We start from the raw sequence: 21,730 nt of genomic DNA, 5'->3' as shown, positions 1-21,730 counted from the left end.
GGTATTTAAACTAATCTATAAAGTTCGTTTATTTTTTTAATCAGAGGTCTATCAGAATGTGAAAAAAAGCACCAGGTTGTTCGTAAACTAGAATGCATTTGTAGCGCCGTTGTCCAGCTAATTCATGTGGCCAGTGGTTCATATTAATCTCTCAACTGCATGTTGTTCTCTAACTGTTTCGTTCTGTTTTGCGGGAGTAAACTTAAACTTTAAATTTCGGAAGGGGAAAACCTTTTCACCTCGTTATGAGATCAAACTTACATTTGTTGAAATGCTCTTATAAATGAACCCGGCGGTTTTTTTTTTTTTTTCCATAATAGGTGTAGTACGCATTCTTTGCTAGTAAAAAAGTTGAAAATTAAAACGATCTCCCATCCGTATGTCACGTGCCACTGTTAATAGAGGTGCCGATACTCCATACCGTTACGTACGTTACAAAAAAAAAAAAAAAAAAACACTGAATGTACCTACATCGGATTTAAATTGAAGTCTTTCCAACAAAAGGGCACAGCATGTATCGGTGTTCCAACTGCATTAATGAGGCATTTTGCTCTTGTGACAAACATGTTATCCGTTTGAAGTCAGAAGTGAGCATGCTTATGATGTTAAACATGAATGAAAGCCAAAATAAATCTGGATGAAGTGAACAGATCAGAAAATCTCAGTTGCCATCAACCAATAGGTAGAAAACATGCTGTGCTATTCAGAGAAGCTAACAAAAAAAATTAGAAACAAATATTAGTCAAAGTGAAGTCAAACTAAATAGCAAGCTCAGAGATTGGCTGTAGTAGCTGGTTTTAGAATATCAGACAATCAACAGATTTTTCTGTTTGCATTTTAGTCTTAAAGCTTTTTGCCTAAAGTTTATACTTGTAAACTTTTTTTTTTCTTTTTGCAGAAAGACACTGCTAGATATTATAAATTAGTAATCATGTCTTTTTTTTATTCAATTAGGACTGAGCGATTTTAAATTACTGCCAAAGAACTAAGGCTATCAGGCCGGTGTATTATGTCTCTCTCTGTTCATCACGTAGATTCACCCACCGGTTTTCGGCCAGTTTAACGGAATGTAAAACCCTACTTCCTTATGAGTTCGACAATTTATCTTAGGTTGAAAATTCCTATGAAGATTACTGGAGTCGTAGATGGTATTCGAACTCATATTCGGCCAGAAATCGCAGCGATCTTCATATTCAACCACTATAAGATTTGTCGGTTCCCATTGTTTATAAATTCTGTTTACCGAACTTAGACAATAATTTCTCTTCTCTCTCTCTCTCTCTCTCTCTCTTACCCCCCCACCAGTTCGGTATTATCATGCAGGTGCTTGTAGATGTCACTTTTGTTTGCAATTTTCGTCGTAGTCTCTATAAATAGGCGGTTTAGTAATTGGCCTCTGTTATTAAATATATTAGGACAAAGTGAATCTGACTAGTCAGAATTTGAAATCGTTTAAAAGAAACACTGTTGGAGCGTCTAACAATAATCAAAAGTTGATGTTCCTTATACTTAAAAAAAAAAGTACTGCATAATTTAGATGCTGTAGTTAGAAGGGGCAAATTCAAAACTTAGCAGTAAGAAGGATTTTTTTTTCTTGTCCAAACGTTTCTGAGAAATCAGTCATTTCAGCCTTGTGTAGTAACTCTCCACCTAAGAATATTATCACACATTCTGATCACGACCCTTCAAAACTATAGATTCTTCAGGACGTTATTTCGTGCATAAAGCGCACTTTACCTACCGCTGTTTCTTCAAAACAATTCATATAAACATTCATTGTCAGCGCAAGCTGTTCAACATGTGGTCACCAAGGTTCCTAATCATAATCGTGCAAGCTTTTGGTTATGGTACTGCATGAAAGGACATGGTGTGTTGAACCTGCGTAACATCTGTCACACAGCTGAAGGATGTGAAGGATGTTTGCATGCAATGTGAGGAAACGCTTATATCATGATAATCCGGTGGTAAGCTTTCAGACTCTTAAGCGAAAACTCATCTACTGTTTTATTATTATTTAAAATTTTGTAAGTCGTCTTTTAAATTCAGTTTTACAACTTGGTCTTTTTAAGTAACTTTTTTTTTGCTAAATCGGAGTGTTGTGTGTGTGTGTGTGTGTGTGTGCGTGTACGCGCGTGCGCGCACACACACACACCTTTCTTAAAAGTTTCGTACATCGGCTCCTTTTAAATTAACCTGAGGATAAAGTCTTCACTGATCATGAGGGTGAAGACAGCTCATCTCAGAAGTGTTCTGGGTTGTCAAAGAAGATGAAGACAAATATGTTCCAGCTGGTTTCGAATATTTCTTTGCTGTTCAAAAGTTAAAAAAAAAATACATCATTAATAAAGCAATTATGTAAATTTCATACAAGTTAACTCCGTAATTTCTCCTTCATTTCTTGGTTCATCATTTACTTTCTTCTTGTCCATCGAATGGTATCGAAATTGTTTTCTTTGCATGAATATTGTTATACAAAAAATAATTCTATTATTTACCATATTCTCGGCCCCTCGAAAAATTATCTGAAAATCATTGGAGTGGCTGTTTCTTAAGAAAAATTATAATAATAAGGCATTACAAAAAGCAACTTTTTATTATGATTTTTCATAAAATACTGTTTGGGATGTGCAATATATTCATATCCTTGAGTTTAGAATTATGTAGTTTCTGAGATCATTTTGAAGTGCTGTTACTTCGATTCCTAAGAATCAAAGCGCACTTCAACTTCTGCATTGGATGCGAAGTTCGGGGTGGACTCGTAAAGTTGATTTACATGAAATCCAAGAGAAGAAAACCTGAATTTTTTTTCTCTTATTAGTAAACCGCATATAGATGTCACTGTAATAATAATTTTTTCAGAGAACAAATACACTTCCATCAGAAAATATCCACGCGATCTTAATTATTAATTTATTATCTTTTTTTTTTTCTCCTTGCTGACAGAGATGAAGACGGAGCGATTGTCGAAACCAAACTTCTGGACCGACACTTTTAGGCGGACGCTGCTTGTCTGGAAAGTGATGTAGCGGTCCAGTGCCTCTGTCTCTAGCTGCACAGGTAATTCATTCCCCCGATCCCCCCCATTGCCAGCTGGTGTCCATGAGGACAGAAGTTGCCAGGTGGCTGATCGCAGTCCTCTGCTTGGTCCCCTACACGCAAACGGAAGAGAGAGAGAGAGAGAGAGAGAGAGAGAGCGCACTTTGACGGACGCTAGCGGAACATTCATTGTACGAGGCACACATTGAAATTTAGCTAAAAAGCTACTACGAGAACCCCCAAATAAGCGGGTTTCCTACTGACTGAGGTGATTTATTAAGATGTGCCCTTCGGGCCTATGCCTATTAAAATCACGCCACGTGCTGGTGGAAAGGCAACTTCTATTGGTATAAACATTGGTATTAGATGCAAGAATGGCGAGTGGCCGTCAATATCAAGTTGTACGCATTGTGATTTAGGAATCTGGACAACTAAAGCTACCCATCTTCCACATTACAATACACGCAGTTTGATATATATCTTTGCATATTGTTTCATGTCAAGCAACTTAAGTTAGACTTCCGTTTTTGGTTTCTACCTTAAAGGATCCCTGATAATATTATACAGACTTACGGAGTTTTTTTTTTCTATCTCTCTCTCTCCAAAGTCACTTCCTCTTTTCCATCTTTTGCTTTTTGGTTTCATTTAAGGCATTTTTCATGTCATTTTCCCGATTCTTGAATATATGTAAGTCTAAGATTTAGATGTAATTCAGAATGGACAATAATGAGCCATCAGTTTACATAGACTGAAGTTAATTTATCAAGCATGAATAGCGTTGACTGTAACATGACATGCATTTCTGTTTTTTTTTTTTTTGCTTCTATAACACATCGGATAAATGTTTCTGTGATGTTGATTAGGGCCGTATTCATGGGTGTGCGAACTGTGCGGTGGCACAGGACCCAGCAAAGCGCAAAAAATTGAAAAAAGAAAATCAATTATTTTTTAATTATTATATAAATTAATATTGTAATTATTATATATATAATATTATTATATAGAAAAATATATGTATATAATTTTACAACCAACTATTGTTGTTATAGTAAGCGAAATAAGATCGTAGCGCTAGAGCGGTTGTATTTGAAACTATTCTAAGATATACTACAACATAGTGTTAAATAGGGAAAAGTGCATTTTAAAACAGGTGTTTTTAATAATTTTAAGGAGTTTTTTTATTTTAGTTTATGATTTTATGAACAAGTAAGTATATACACGTACTGTCATGGCAATTTTTTATGTGACATTACTTGCAAAACATCTTAAAAATATATTTTGTAAACTAGTTTTAGGTTATCCGTAATCAGAATTTTTCTTCAATAGCAGTTTTCAATCTATATTAAATTTATTTATTTTCTAATATTATCTATTTTAGATATATTTTATTTATCAGGTAAGTAATTTTGTTTTAATTTATTAACTTATTTTATAATTAAATCTATCGTATTTAATTCTAGAGTATGACTAGTCGTGAGAGAGATTATTATGGAAAAAAAAATACCCAAGTGGGCATGAAAAACGAAAGCGAAAACAAGAAAAAGAAGCGGCCGAGCAACGCCAAAGAAATTCACTGTTTAAATTTATGAAGTTGAACTCATATATTTGTTCAGATATATCAGTTGATAACGGGAGTTCTGAAATAACTACAAACAGTTCTTAGGCTTCAACATTAATTAATAATGAGAGTTCTGAAATACTCAAAGGAAGCGGAGAACATGACGCGTTTGGTCAAACATTGATGATCCTAAAACTGAGACACCAGAGGAAGGTGAACTATTTACTATTGATGATCCAGCAACATGGCCCAAAATTTTGAACAACGCAACACTAACACAAATTGTACAACATGGTCCACCGTCTCCTCCAACTGAAAATGATTTTCCAAAAGATGACAACAAGATGTGTTTTTCCACAGCTCACTATGTTTGGACAATTGCAAACGGAGAGAAGCAAAACAGAAGATGGCTTGTATATTCAAACTCTTCTAACTCTATTTTTTTGTTTTCGTTGCAAATTATTTTCTTCTGATGATAATTGTTTATCTAATAATGGTTTTTCTGACTGGCGACATGTAAGTGAAAGATTAAAGTCGCACGAACGAAATCCAGTGCACATGAAATGCATGTATTCATGGACACAAATGGAATGTAATTTAAAAAATCACAATGCAATTGATCAGGCAAACCAAAATGTCATAAAATTTGAAGCAGAACGATTAAGAAATGTTTTAAGACGAATAGTAGATGCAATTCTTTATTTATCCGAACATAATTTAACTTTTAGAGGTAATTTTGATACTTTGTACACAGCCCATAATGGTAATTTTTTTGGAATCATAAAATTAATTGCAGAATTTGATCCACTTTTAAAAGATCATTTAATGCGATGTTCGGGGGGAAAAATTATAGGTAAGAAACAAAATTCGTATCTATCACCCATTGTGCAAAATGAATTAATTGTTGATATGGGAACCAAAATTCAACAAAATATTGTAAATATGATACGACAGGCAAAGTACTGTTCAACAATTCTCGATTGTACTCCTCAGGACCAAATTTCAGTAATTTCTACATATATTTGAAGCAGATATTGAAATTCGTGAACACTTTTTGACGTTTTTAACAACTAATGACACTACTGGTAAAGGTATATTTGAAAATATAAAATCACTTTTGAATAAATTAAATCTTAAATTGTCAGACTGTAGAGGACAAGGGTATGATAACGGAGCGAATATGAAAGGAGTATATATAAGGGAGTTCGTGCTTACATTTTAAGTGAAAACAAAAAGGCATTTTATACTCCTTGCACCTGTCATAATTTAAATTTGATTTTAGGGGATGTCGCAAAATCATCAATTATAGCAATAATTTTTTTTTAATGTTATACAGAAAATATATACATTATTTGCTGCCTCAACTTCACGTTGGGACATATTAAAGAAATTTGTTAAAATTTCATAATTTTATTAATTAAAACTAATTTAATTAATTAATTAATTAATTAAATTAATTAACTCCAAAATCGTTATGTGATACAAGTTGGGAATGTAAAATAGAATCAGTTAGAGCTGTACGTTTTCAAATTCCAGAATTTTTAAATGCACTAAAAGAATTATTTAAAACTGCATCACATAACACTATCAAATTAGAAGCATTTCAATATATGAACAAATAGATTCATTTGAGGCTATACTAAGCCTTGTCAAAAGCAGTGGCGGCCCTTACATAAGCACTGCGACAACACTGCAGCACCCCAAGGAAAAAATGAAAAAATTAAATTTTGTTTGTGTTTATAAATAATAACAATGCTTACAACATTATATAAATGCAATACAACATGTTAAAGGCTACAGCTTATATTTCGACATTGATCGAATAGTTAATAATTGGAATTGTTCTATTAACGCTTTAGATTACGAAACAAATGCACTGCGATCTAACGCCGATATTCGTTTGCGCTTGTCATTGCACGTTACGTTATTCCCAACTGTAACTGCTCAAACGGCAGTGTATCTCTATTAGTATGCTTCCGCGCGTTATTTCTGTGAGATATGAAACGTTTATTATTGGTACATGTGATTGGTACATATTTCTTGTAAATCTTATTTTATTTTGTTAAAATAACATATAATTATTTATTTATTATAGATACAAGGCTGAATTATGACGCCTGTCACTGTTGAAAATATGAAAAGAATTATATTTTTTCAATTATCGTTACGCGAAACAAATGCACTGCGATCTAACGCCGATATTCGTTTGCGCTTGTCATTGTTATTGATACGAAACTTTCATTATTGGTGTTTGTTCGTGGTGACGATGAAATATTTTTAAAGCAATTTTTAATATGTAAATTTATTTATTAATAAATTCGTTACTGATCAGGGGGAATTAAAGAGTTAGTGCAGTACTTTGAAGAGCAGAGAATATCAGGATTTGATAGCTGTTTTGAGATTGCTAAAGAACTGTCAAATCTATTAGAAATAGAAATTAAATTTAAAGAAAATCGAGTACATCGAAGAAAAGTATTTTTTGATTATGAAACGCCTGATGAATCACACATAGGTGATAAAGATCATTTTAGGATAAATTTCTTTTTTGTAATTTTAGATACTGCTCTACAATCTGTCAACAAAATATTTGATTTGTATAAAATTCACGAAAAATCATTTCGATTTCTTTATGATATGAAATTAATAAGAAAAATGACAGAAAATGAATTAAAATTTTGCTGCAAAAGCTGTATTATCAAAAATTAAATACAGATATTGATGAATCTGAATTTTACAATGAATTAATTATTTTTAGAAATATTGTTACAGAAGATGCACCCATTAATATTTTAAAATTCATAATTGCAAATAATTTGTCTGATATTTATTCAAATATTACTACGATATTTAAAATATTATTGACCAGTCCAGTTACGGTCGCATCAGCAGAAAGGTCATTTTCCAAATTAAAATTAATAAAAACCTATTTGCGATCTTCTATGCCTCAAGAACATTTGTCGTCCCTGGCAATAACATCTATAGAGCATGAAATTGCAAAAAAAAAAAAAAAAAAAAAAAAAAAAAAATTTGATTGCGTTATAAATGATTTTATTGATAAGCGCATTAGGTTAAATAAAATTTAATATATTAAGATTTCTTTTAAATCCTATAAGTTGTTATACATATATTTCATTCTTTATAGTAAAAATGGATATTTTTTTAATATTTTTATATTATTATTTATATTATTAAATAAATCATTGTTCTGACGTATTTATATGATAATGTCTACTTACATAATAAAATAGTATATCATGTACATACAAACACATTTATTTTTTAACTAATTTTTTCCCTTTACTTAAATTGATGCTAATGAGCATACTTGTTTATTTATTGTGCATAAATATTTTTCATATTTTATTTAATTAATCAATTAATAAGATATTCTTCCATTTAAAATTTCCATAAATGTTACTAAGTTTCAGGGGCCCCGCTTTTCCATTTCGCACAGGGCCCCGCAAAATGTAGAAACGGGCCTGATGTTGATGAGCATCATAGAACTTTATGTTATAGCTACATTAATTAGACACGTGAATCTCGCTATTTGTAGTAATTAGTGTTTTTTTATAATTAATAGGAGTGACTTTTAATGATATTATGATATTTTAGTATAATATGGAGTTAGGAAATTATGCATTTACCTTTGGATTTATGAGTCATCACAAGTTCTGTTCGTGAATAGCCAATAGAATGATGTAATAGTTTCCACTTTCACCTCAGTTTCTGAGTGAAAGTAGTTTCTACGCCAGATTCTGTGTGAAAGCATGTATGCTCGTTTTGTTTCTGGTTCTTGTTCAGAAAATAAAAATAAGAAAAAATTGTTCAGAAAAAGAAAAATTTTCCCTTCATTTTGAAGGAAATTTTTTTTCCTTCAAAATGAAGGAAAAATCTGACTCGGATCGAATATCGCGAATTCTGCATGATGACGGTGCGAGGTCCAAGAGTGAAGTATCTGACCTCCTGGAAAAGTATGAATGCAAGTATTTTCTCCCTTTCTGTACAATCTACATGAGCATCCAGACTTCAGCCTGTTCCTTTGAAAGAAACCTCTCCATGAGAAAGGTTTCACTTATATTGATGAGGTTTTTGCTAAAGCGACTCTACGTATCAAACACATCAACTAAAAAAGATTTAAAAGAGACATGAATACATAACGTACCCAGACATTACGTACCTGTAATAAGGAAAAATAAATTATACTGAAAACCTGTAAATATTTAGCTACATAAATGTTTGGTTTAACGAAAGCACAGTGTGCAGGACTTCTGAATGATCCTCCTGTTATTGAAAGATATTTTAATCCTAAGGATCCTTTTAGATGATTAATACAAGATGAAACAGAAAAAGTTTTGAAAAGCTCCTAAAATTGTATCCATCCGAAAAAAAAAGAATAAACAAAGACAATTGTTGGGATTTTCCTTATCTCTTTTTACTGTGAATTTTGTCGGGTCTCTGAGTTCAGAAAATGAGTTGAGGATGGGGGGGGGGCAGCAGTGATAAAAGTTATTTTGTTGCAAACCACTGTTTTTGTGCATTCTTCCGAGAGTGTTGCATGTTAGAATCCCTTTTGTCTTTCCATTAGCCTATAGGAAGTTCTAACAGGAGCATCATCAGAGTATAGTGATGGACCACGGGGAAAAGGACCATAGTAGTGATCGTTCTTCCTGTCAAAAATCAGAAAATAATAAATATATCGTAAATTTTTAGTTAAGTAACAAAAGAAAAACTTATTGATTTGCTTTTTTGATTATATTGCAAATTTTTACATAAATCGTTTAAAAAAGTCCTCATAGATATCGATCAATCCTCTCTCTCTCTCATTCTCAGTATCTTTCTGTCTCAGGACGGCTGAAAAATATGAAGAAGTCATCTTCTTCATATTTTTCAGTCGTATCTTCGAAATCGAACATAGCTCCGCCATTTCCTGCACACACATACATTTACAAAATGTTCTAAGAAAAGACAAAGAGAAAAGCAACTCTTTCATGGAGAAGGTAACCAAGTTTCAAAGTAGAGCAATGCTCAACGTGTACTTGAGGTTTTTTAACAACAGTCTAGTAAAAAAAAAAGTGTGCATCAGAGAGAGTCTTGGGACTCTCCAAGAAGAGAAATTAACATCGCGTTTTTAAGAAGAGGCTTGAGCGTCATGCTTATCGCACATTCCTAAATTACCTAAAAGATGCAGATTTCCAAGCAAGAGTTCACTTTTTTGCTTTTTGTTTTTCCATCAACCAAAAAAAGAAGAAAAAAAAAAGTCGCTACTTTATCAAGGCAGTCATAATATAAAGGTTGCATTCGCTGTGGTGCACAAACAAAACTTGTCCTCAGTACGGATGATACAAATATGGTCACTGGAATATGTAGAATAGCCATCCAGGATCTGAAATCAGCCTCTCCTCGTTTATAATTACCTTTTGACCGTGAAGCGTGCCGAAAGAAAGGTGGTTCAATACGACTGCATCATGCAATTTTTGTAATTCTATCAGAAGCGCATAGAGAAGTAGAGAGACAATAGTAAAAAAGCCAGTCGTATTCGTATGCTGGTCGCAAGTGGACCTCACACGCGAAAGCAACGTCTGTCTGCCACCGCCCAAGGACGAATGTGTCGAGCAGCGCTGCCTAAAGCACAATTATTGAAGGTTCTTATTATAATCGACACTCGCATTTACCAATGCCTTGGTCTTCTTGAATATTATTTTTCATTTCCTCAGAGGCAACAAATACCGTCACCGAATTCAATGCTCTTTTTCAAGACGCTACCGGTAATCAGTAGACCTGCACGTGCATGATATGCAACAGAATACAGAACTACAGACGGTCCATTAGGAATGACGTAGTGTGATGTCTTCGTGCTGACAGAATATGAAACCGAACAAGCTAAACGTAATCTTATTTAAACGTTTTGAAATTAATTACGACATAGGAAAAAATAAAACAGTCGCTCATTAGGATACTTCTCCAGCATCTTTTTATGATCCATTGAAATTTTTGTTTAAAAATTAATTTAAAAAATTTTATAAATAAACATTAAAATTATAAATTCATTAATTTTATTTAAAAAAGCTACGTTTTTATATATAAAAACGTATATGAGAGGTTATACAACATCTCAATTTAATGATCAATGTTTTTTTTTATAATTATTAAAGAATTAAACGAAAAATGAAGACTTTTTCTCAAGGTTAGGGATGAGTTTTGAGAATCTCGTTACTAAGGCTATGAAGAACGAGGATTTAGAGAGCGAAGTTAACTAGGGGAGAATCAATGTAGCAAGGGGGAGAATCAAAATATTGATTAAATAAAAGCATACAGTGGACTTAAAGTTCGTGACATATCTTTATTAAGTCTTGAATGCATGAAGTCAAGTAGATATATTTGAAGGAAAAAAAATTCAAATTTCGTGACAGTAATTATAAAACATTAATTTTAAAATTAAACAGTATAATATACAAATGATTCGGCGCAACAGTGGTATGTTTCGAGGTGTTTTTTTTTTTTTTTTTTTTTCATCAGTTCAAATTCTTCGATGAAGCCTTCTAACACTACGCTCCGCCATTGCTTTGGCAGCTGGACAGCGAAGGGACCCATAATGCATCCAAAAATTTGGTTGCATTATGGGCTCCTGACATGACAATAACTAACTAAATAAAATAATATTACGCAAATGTCACTGCAATAAATTTGTTTTCATCAGTATATGCTTGGCATTCCATGAAAGAAATACAGATTTCAAATAAAGTAATAGCAGGAATTTATAAGGTAGAAACTCTTTTTTACATCAGAGAGCTATAACGTTTCTTGAAGTTTAGATTTTTCTTTAATTTTACTTAATTTACATTTTTCCAATTTCTTAAGTTCAAAATAAAGAAAATAAGTGAACGAACTCGTTTTGAAATAAGATTGGTTTCAGGAATAAACTTTTACAATACATGTATTTCAAATATAATAATTTGGACTACTGAATTGTATTTTACTACCACAATGAATGTTGTTTGTGTATAATGCCAAAATAAGTTAATTAATATTTTCTATCCCTCTAAGGCTAAGAATTTTATGTCCATAGATGTGTGTTCACGGATACTGTTTGTCTACTCTTATGTGTATTGTGAACTTTTAATTTAGATGCTCTGTTAAATTAGTTATTCACAAAATTCGATAATCAGTTATTAGTTACATCTTCATCTTCGAAATGCATATATCTACAGAGATCCGTCATGCTATTGCGGGTGGGGGGTGAAGCAGAGACATTTTGCATGGACAATTTTATTTTATATTTTATTTTCTAAGGATTTTCCTTATTCATGTTTAATAGTGGTTTCTGTTTTATTTTTCTCTCAATTCTGAAATTCTGATATAAAGTGAAGTCCTAGAGAAAGCTCTCATGTCCTCTTTAGACGCAGCTGAACTGTTTGAATGTAGGTGAGTTCCTTGGAAAACATCGCTCCATAAGTAGTTTATTTATCAAAGAAAAAAAAATCGTGTTTTCTTTTTCTTAGTCTTATCTTAATCGGTACTTGTTTGAAGATGTTGATCAGGGTGAAATTTAGTTATACTTTATCGAATACAAAACGTAACGTAACTTCAGAGAGCAGCAGAAATTCGCACTCTCCACCAGTGCGATTTTCTGCTGAACAGCCCAGAATAACTCTCCAAGATGGAACTCATGTTTATCTGTTAGCAGATTCTACTTTTTAGGAATTTATACACCGCTAATATGCCTAAACAATTCAACTATAGTACCAAATCATTTGTTTCATCATAAGAGTGAAAATTTCCAAACTTAAAAATAGTTCATCTGTGCAATGAATGAGCTATAAATATTTCATAGCTTATCGATATTATTAGCTCTTTTGCAAGGGCCCAATTTGTTTATCCATTCTTCCGTAATATACACTGCATGTTAATAATAATACCGTGTCACATTAAAGTCTGGTCGGATGGATTCTAACTAAATTTGCATTTGAAATAATTATTAAACTATACTTAGCATTTCAGCATTTACTACCTCAATTATGCAAAACAGTGAGAAACTGTATACTCGAGTATCATGCCGAACTTCAGAACATTTAGCATGCATTCGAAAGCATCTGGTTGATGATTAGATCAATTCAACGTCTTGTAATAATCACACTGGGGTATTCATAGTCTGGTAGAGAATGATTGCAAAGCCATTATGGCTTTCCTGGTTTAGGTTAATTGATGGTTTTGAGGCTATGAATTTTCGTTGAATTTTTGATAGGTGGGCGAAAAGAAATAAGAAATAGGCACTGAAGCAGATTTCTTTTTATGGTTCTCTATGATTATTTCATATTTGTTCCTCTTTAACGATTTTGCATGTAGAACAAATAATATATGTTGATAAAAAGTAGCTGTTGATCTACAAACATAAATTACATATTACATATCGAGATAAATAAACAAATTACCAATTTCTTTTCCTGTCTGGTTAGCTAAGTGGACAGCGTACCTGCTCTCGAACCATAAGGCTGTGGTTCAGATATCCGGTTGCGGCATAGATGTTTGTAAATGCCTTAAGGCACAGAAGAATTTCAGCGCTCAATCTACCTAACCGCTCGTTGGAAGCTGGAAGTGGTTAAAATGTTCTATGTTTACTCTGCGGAACAGGAAAACAAGATTATATAAGGTCAAATAAATTTCATTTCCAAGTTAGGATATTAAAATCATAATCTTTTTGCAGAGGTACACATAGAATAGACAAATAGTCCCCGTGAACACACCCACCTTACATCTTTACAGACATAAAATACTTAACTTTAGAGGGATGGCAAGACGGCTGCGTTAAACTTGATTAAAACCTCTAATTAGGGGACTGAACCCGTCTAAGGAAGGACGAGAATTGGATGGATGGATAAATGAATTGGTTTTAAGTGCTGCCATTTTTAAATGAAATTAAGTACGGTATTTAACTGTTGTTTCGATTCATTTTTTTCATTTGAGAAAAAAAAATTAAATAAATAATAGATCTAAGCTAATGAATGTTGCTAATTCTAGCAATCCGATATTGCAAGTATTTGTCACTCTGACTAAGCCTCAGTTCCTCTTGGTTTCACTTACCTCAAAGGGTACCTCAGGCTGACAAAAAATTAGGAAGGAGTGATTTTAACACACTTTCTTTCATTTTGCATTACGTTTTTGTATTGCAATGCCTTGAAGATGGAGAGTTGTCATCGCTATGAGTTCCTCTCTACGTAATTTCTCTACTTATACTCCCTCGCACGCCTAACAACATCAAACCAGACGAAAATATTACAGTCGATGGTAATATCATGTTTATAATATTGCAAAATAAATTAATACATAACTTATTACGTGCTTATAACTTGTACGTGCTGATTTCAAGTATGTGAATACTTGAAATCAGCACGTACACATTTCAAAGAGATTCACTTGTCCCAGTCACTTCAAAAATGATTTATTAAGAAACCTGTCATCGACTAGTACTTAAGAATAATAGCTGATTTATCTTTTATATATGGTAAATAACATACTAAATTCTGAGATTTCCTAGTAGGTTTATATTTTCAGCAGACTCAATTCCTTCGAGCACATTCCTGTTTTATCGACGTACTAAAACGGAAAATTTATTCAGCTTTAAATATTACATTATTACAGTTTAATGTTAACTTGTCAAGTGGGCAGAAGTCAGTAAGTAGGTGGAATGCTCGAGGTTGCTTCTTTTTCTATATAATATACTTGTTTGTATTTAATTATTAATGGATTATTTTTTAAATAATGAAAAACAGTTAAAATATGAAGTAGTTTAAAATATCATTTGCTTTAACACTACAGGCAGGTTCCATAATTATCCTAAAATTGTATACCATTAGCAAGTTAAAAATTATAATTTACAACCGGTTTCTTTTATAAGCGTCTTTCAAAATCTACAGTAATTCATTACAGCAAGAAACATCATATGGCTCTGACAGCAGCCTTTTGTTTACACTCAATTTGGTACGCCCTAACCCGTTTTTTTTTTTTTTTCTATAATTTTAACAGCTGAAACTAAGAATGCTCTCATTCTGCTATGTATTATTCTAATATACTATGTTTTTATAACTGGTCAGGGGAAATATTTACTTTAAGTGAAACTAAGATCCGTGTTAATATTTTAATCTAATAATATGTACACATTCTAAATTTAAAAAAATAAAGAAAAAAAACTTCTAGAACTTATTTTAAATTATATTTCATAATAAATTTTGTCATTGTGGTGATATTTATTGTATTATTATTTTTTAATTATATACTGTAACTATTTTTTTTTCGTTCCAATAATTTTGAAAGTGTTTTAAAGATCACTTGAAATATAATTTTTCATAAGAGTTTTACAAAAGTACAATTAGAATATTTGTTTGTTCTAATGATTGTGACATGCGATAAATTTACCTACTAAGTTAATTAATTTTATTTTGAAAAAAAAAAAGTGGACTAAAAGACTAAAAATTACAAAATGCCGCATATTTCCCACTTTTTATAGAACAAATCTATGCAATCTGAGAGGCATAATTTCATAAACGATTAAAGAAGGCACAATAATATTAATTTACTTGGATTAATTTGTGGCTGAATTATTTTCCATAACTCGTATTATACCCTTTCTCCATGCTTTTGCGCTAAGACAATTTATACTTACTGATTTCGATTTAGAATTCACCAAAAACAAATTTAAACCATAAACATGCATCAAGAACCTACCAGACCCAAGACAACTGACAATGTTGATGAAAAAATTCATTTTCGTTGAAGAGTCAACACTATTTTTTTGATAATTGTTTCATTAACCGTAATAAATTTGATTGCATTTTGATTCTTTCCTCGAACAAAGTGCGAAATCGTCAACTTCGCGCTATACCTCTACACATATTTCCTCTGCGCTCCACTAAACCCGACATCTATCATTTCCCACTCATCCCTTTCCGCTAAACCTATAATAACACTGACAGCAGCTGTTCGGGATCGATTTACAGTTCAAGAGTTGACCCACTGAATTTGCTTCTTCGCTCCTCTTTCATTCCATCTACTTCTGTTCTCATATGAAGCAGCCTTCTCCACGAAAATATTACCGGAGAACTACAATCTCCATGTTCAAAGAATATTAATAAACTCCTTTCTTTTAACTCTTGCTCCCCCAACACACTACATGTATATATACCCCATACACAAGATTGTTGGGTTTTTCAAACAAAACCCGAGTTTTTCATTTAACAAAATGGCCAACCTGCAGGAAGAACGCATGCAGTTAATTAACACACATAATGCAATATCCAGCTTGAGATGTTTTGGCTGTTTTCAAACAATCCAACCGATTGTCTAGCCCCCCCCCCCCCCACCACCACTACCTCCACGACCACGGATATTACTGAGCACCAAACTTAAAATTTATGATTCGCCTTGAAACGGAGGTAGGGGAGCCTGTTTAGGGCGCTTCTACTTTCGCTCACATAATTTTGATTTTCAGGGATCAACATTGTGTGTTGACGTAGTTTATTTATTTATTTATTCATATGGAGTTTCCTCCCTTTTCTCCCCCGTCCCTATTGGGGCGAGTTCAGTCCCCTCATGGGGGGGGGGGTAGTATTTATGGCTGTAAATCCGTGTGTTCACGGGACCGGTTTGCCTGCTTGCGGGATGAAAAACCCCAGATAAACTGGGGGGAAAACCCTGCTGTCCACGCCCAAGACCGGCTAACTTGGCTATGGCTGAGGAAGATCCTAAGCTCCTCGCGTCGGCGACGGGAATCGAGTCCAGGAATCGAACGCAGAAAGTGCAAGTTTTCCATAAGATCTCACAGTGATTGTCACTATTTTGTCGCGACTCTAAAATTTTTGCTCATTTAACAGATTTGGACGCATTCTATGTTGCTTTTCGGTTGTTTCAGACATAAAAACTGTCTCTCATAAGTGTATGAATATTTGTGGACCGATTAGGAAGTTGTCCTCGAAATTCATGACGCCATCACATCATTCTTAGGTGAAGCCTTAACAAAATTTTCATCAAACTGAGTTTAATATACATCGGTGGCACGAGAACTTTCTAAAATCATTTTAATCTAATAATGGCAGTGTTTAATGTAATTGTCCGCGAATATTGCAACAATATTTTGTGAAAGTTAGTGGCATGCTCATTAAAGTAACGATACTCTAAAAAAAACTGGAAATGTTCTGCCTCTATTTATCGAAGTTAATGCGTTTAAGAAGCAATGGATAGATATACTAATAGAATATAGAGCTATTTATTTCCAGTGTACACAAGCACTGCCTGTAAACCAAACTTTGATTCATCTCTATGTAAATACCAAATACAAGTGTATGCACAAAATTATATACAAATTTATCAGGATGATATTTTCTTACTCAGCCATTTATTATTCTATATCTTAAACGATCATTGTTTTGATAAGATTCAGATCTTCTCCAAGATCATTTTTACTCTGCTCGGATTATGAAATGAATTGCTCAAATAGCCGGCTGCTGAAGATCCGAGTCCGATTCTCGAGAACATGACACTGCACATTCAAGGCCATCAGCATAGAGGCCTTCATCCACAAGTCCATGTTTTCAGGTGGCGTAGGAGTTGCATCATGAGTGTCTCAATATCTCAAGTATCATGAGGTACTGGTCTCAGGACTGATGGCACGTTTGGTTATTTTGAACTTGAACGGTCTCTCGGTATTCTTTTCCCACACCATTGGGGTAGCAAATGGCATCCACGAAGGTATATCTTTTTACCGTCTTCTTTAAATGCAGGGAACATTTGTTGCAACGTATATGGGGAGCTCCAGACCTGATCTTCCACTTTACATTCACATTACCATTCACCCGCTGATTTCTTCGAACAAGAGTTGTTTTATTAAGCAAACGGTGAGTAACAAAATAATATTAATGTCATTTTATGTTTAGTGCATTGCTCAACTTGACTGCTGTTAGAACGTCGCTCCTGATCTTTGGCATTTTTTCTTGTTATCTTGATTTTCTTGTTTCTTATAATCAAAAAGTTTTCACAAGAATTTCATTAATCTTCAAAAATTATTTTGAATTATGGAAGAGTAGGTACGTGCGTAGTACCACATGAGCTGACGGACGAATGGAGCCAACCAACGATGATCGTCTTTAAATTAGAATGTATATGACGATGATCCATAAATTTTAGATATATTGCGTTTGTTTGAAGGCATGTATACTTATTTTCATTCAGATTAACAGAACTGAGTTGTAATTTACTTGTGGGGGGGATCTTCTTTCTCTTACAGGGAGGGGAAAAAAATCGCCAAAATATGAACCTGACATATCATAGTATAGAATCAATCAATTAAGTTAGTGTATATATTTCAACGTCGAAGTCTGCGCATTCAAAACTGTTCACTCGTTATTCACAAAAACAATTGACAAATGCCTATTAAATCCACCCACTCGCAATAATGAAGAGACCAATAGGGTGAAAGGTAATATTTCTATACCATACATAAGCTCTGTCTCACCCAAATTGGCCAAGGTTCTTAGGAAATACTTCCAAAAATCCGCTCCTTAATGAGCTGTCCGAAACCTAGACACCACAACCTTAAATATTCCGGTGTTTGCTAGATTTGGTGCAACTGTGATATACCATACTTTGGCCAAACAGAGAAATCGATCGAATTACGCATTGAAGAACATCAGAGAGACGTCAATTACAGGAGAACGCGAGCCAGTGCTTTGTCTAGTCATGTTCTATTCTCGGCCGATTCTAATGAAGAAAACCTTAGCCATACAGTCCTATGGGACAAGTCTGATAACATTTTCTGTTGCCAGGATGAATTAGAAAGAAAGATAATAGAATCAAAAAGAAATCATTCCCAACCCCCCTGCATCTCAACAACAACAACCTGAGTTACAACCTTTCAGACTGTCATTGTACTACGATCAGACAATGGCTTTCGCGAGATGCTATACGCATGCATATGCCCAACAATGAAGCCAACGAGAGAACAGTTTTGAATACGCAGACTTCAACGTTGAAATATATGCACTAACTTTTCGTGGTGTTTATAGTCATTTCCTCTATGTTTTTACTGGTTATTTTTTTTTTAAAGTGCACCTGAAGAAGGCTCATACAAGCTGAACCTAGTTGTGCTATTAAACTTTGTTTTCATTTTTCTCGGTTTCTAGTCATTCAATTAAAAAAAAAAAAATATATATATATATATATATATATATATATAAATCTCGAATTACGTCTAGCTGTTCACTGTTTGCCACAGGTGTTCATTCTTTGACATTAGTGTTTCTTCTGCTCTCTGCTGGCGAAATCAGTCAACCATATCTTTTGTCTACTTATCACTCATTAGCTTAGATAAACCAATCGCACTGCCAACAGTCCCAGTTCGAGGACTGTTTTTTTGAGAAGGGAGTGCAATTGTACTGTCCGTCATCTGTCGCTGAAACGAGATCATGGCACTGTTCCAACTAATTGCATATCAGATAATCCTCTTGTATGAGTTGCGCAATGATATATTTGAGCATGAAGTAGTTGATTTAATAATAATAATAATAATAATAATAATAATAATAATAAAAAAAACACGCAGATGATGTATTAATAGGTGTATCTATATATCATCTTTATCTAAATTTATAAGCACTGATTTGTTTATACTTTATTCGTAAAATGTTTCTATATGCATATAATACCTCTGCCTTGGCTGAACGGGTTAAATTCAAATTTAGTATTTAATTTGAACGGTTATTATCAGGAATACTTAATATTTTTGTTACTTGTTGGTAAAGGAATATTTAGTAAAATAGTATTTCTGAATAATTCTTACTGCTCTATGAAGAAATATAATAATCCCGCGCAAACTGAAATAAGGCTTTGTCTTTTTTTTTATTATTTAATTAAGAAAATAAGTAAATATCAAGATAATAATAATAATAATCCGTAGTACTACGGATTATTATTGTAATTAGTAGTACTATTATAATTGTAATTAGTAACATTATTATTATATAATTATTATTGTAATTAGTAGTACTTTAGTTCTACTACAGGCTCACAGTCTACGTAGATATAGTTCCTTAACCATACTTTTAAGATGTGATCAGTCTTATGCCAACATTAAGATGTTTTTGATTGTTTTATTTTCAGAGAAGAAATCTGTTATAGTAATTCTACTTATGAACAGTTGAAAATCTAGCAGTGCCATGGTGTGTACCAAGGATTGGAAAGACCGAAGAAAATTGTTGACATTTATCTAAAAACAACTTTGATTGTAATTCCTAGATGCAATGGAGACACTTGTAGTATATAAACATAGCTGGTGGAGGTAAGTGAAAAGAAGTTTATTATTTTTTAATATTAATTATATATCCGAAAAAAAAGTTACAGAGCGAATACTCTGTTAGGACCACTTGATATCCTCCTTGAACAGCTGCAGGTTATAGTTCCTTGGGAAATGCAAAATAACGAAGGCTATTACATAGGACAGAGGCAGATGGAATGAATAGATTTAAAGTCGGATTGTGTATGAAAATTAATTATCTGTTTTCTTTCTGCTTTATGGCTTTTCAACACGTCTCCATGGAAGCCGTTCTGCTTGAATGGCATCCGTCATTCTCCACTATAATATAATCATACCTACTACTGGGTGTTAACCTTCTTTGAATTGTCTTAAAAAATAATGCATTCGTTAGTAGATCTTCTTCTTCTTCTTCTTCTTCCCTTCACGTATTAGGCCTAGTGGCCTGTTACGTGGCTATCCTTAGCCCTTCTAAGCCGTACCCGTTCCGAGGATAAGGTGGCTAGCCCTATGCCTCCCGGTTAGTAGATCTACTATATAGGTATAATATTCAGGGCGGCCATAAAATAACTTTCCCTCTTTGGAGGCATCTGCAGCTAAAACCAATAAACGGAATGAGACCTCTCTTATGAAGGCATGGGAAGATGATCTCCGCGAAAAAAAGATTTAGTACCAAAACTCGTCAATAGGGGAAATTTTGGCTCTGGCGGAGCCGAAAACAAGCGGATAATTACATGTGACTTTTGGCTGTGGGGGGTATTTGAAATCCGTTGTGTATGTTGGTGGCGTTCCAACTTGCATGTCTTGAAAGAGAACATAAAACGGGCTGTTATGAACATCCAAGAGCAATTTGTTGTACACAAGAAAGGTCAGCACATTGAAAATCGTGTATGTGGTCCAGGGGACTCTGATTCTGAAGAAAAAAACATTATTTCCTGTGAGTTCAATCATTACATTAATTTCTGTGTCTCTCGCAAGTTGTTGTTTTAGCTTAATTATTATTATTATTATCATTGTAACGCTCCACGTATCCAGCTGGAATGAGTGATGCGGCTGTCGCTTACACTGTCGAAATGTTATTATTCCATTTTATCTGCCTTTAATGTAATTATCCGCTTGTTTTTCGGCTCCACCAGCGCCCAAATTTCCCCCATCGGCCACTTTTGGTACTAAATCTTTTTTTTTTTCGCGGGAATAATCTCCCCATGCCACCTTCAAAAGTCTCAATATAAAATTTGGTCTCATTGCGTTCATTGGTTTTAGCTACAGATGCCTCCAAAGAGGGAAAGCTATTTTATGGCCGCCCTGTATAGCCAAGCCTGCACTCGGTATGAAGGTGACTGAAAACATGTCACACACACACACACACACACACACACACACACACACACACACACACACACACACACACACACACACACACACACACACACACACTGTTTGATTTATACGCAGTGAGTATTATTATTGAGTATTCTTTAACAGAAAAGTTGTTAAAGAGCAACTAATAATAACATGACTGATGGTTATATTGTCTGTCCGTCGTGTGAGGTATCCCGAATCAGTCTCGACTTTAAACAACATGCTCTACCGTTTCATATAGATTAAAGTTTACAAGGTGCTATCATAATAAAATCAATTGTGCGTTTTGGAGTGTTGTACGTTTCAGTTAGTAATCACGAGCAAACTGTTAATGGTAGCATACTTTTCTTTCCCACAGTTTTGTGCTGCTGCTGTTGGGTGTTGTTAGTTTACGCAACTCAGGCTGAGTTAGGTGTAACATTTATAAATTGCACATTTGTTTGACTGATTTGCTTGTTTACTGAAGCAAAAACTCAAGT

At 33.7% G+C, this 21,730-nt stretch overlaps 1 protein-coding gene across 1 annotated transcript in view; it reads left to right on the top strand.

Moving 5' to 3' along the window:
- Positions 1-19,786: 19,786 nt before the first annotated feature.
- The window catches only part of LOC150100975 (uncharacterized), a 184,989-nt gene continuing 183,045 nt past the window's right edge, over positions 19,787-21,730 (top strand). Inside the window, exon 1 of the mRNA XM_090401420.1 lies at positions 19,787-19,916. The gene's annotated coding sequence lies outside the window, so the exon portion shown is untranslated. The remainder of the gene's footprint in view (positions 19,917-21,730) is intronic.

The sequence above is a fragment of the Typopeltis vanoorti genome, chromosome 12 (genome assembly GCF_054136105.1).
Source record: "Typopeltis vanoorti isolate ZY-2024b chromosome 12, IOZ_Tvanoo_1.0, whole genome shotgun sequence".
Taxonomy (NCBI): Eukaryota; Metazoa; Arthropoda; class Arachnida; order Uropygi; family Thelyphonidae; genus Typopeltis; species Typopeltis vanoorti.
The sequence above is the reverse complement of the archived record's forward strand: the minus strand, read 5'-3'. Positions and strand labels throughout refer to the sequence as shown.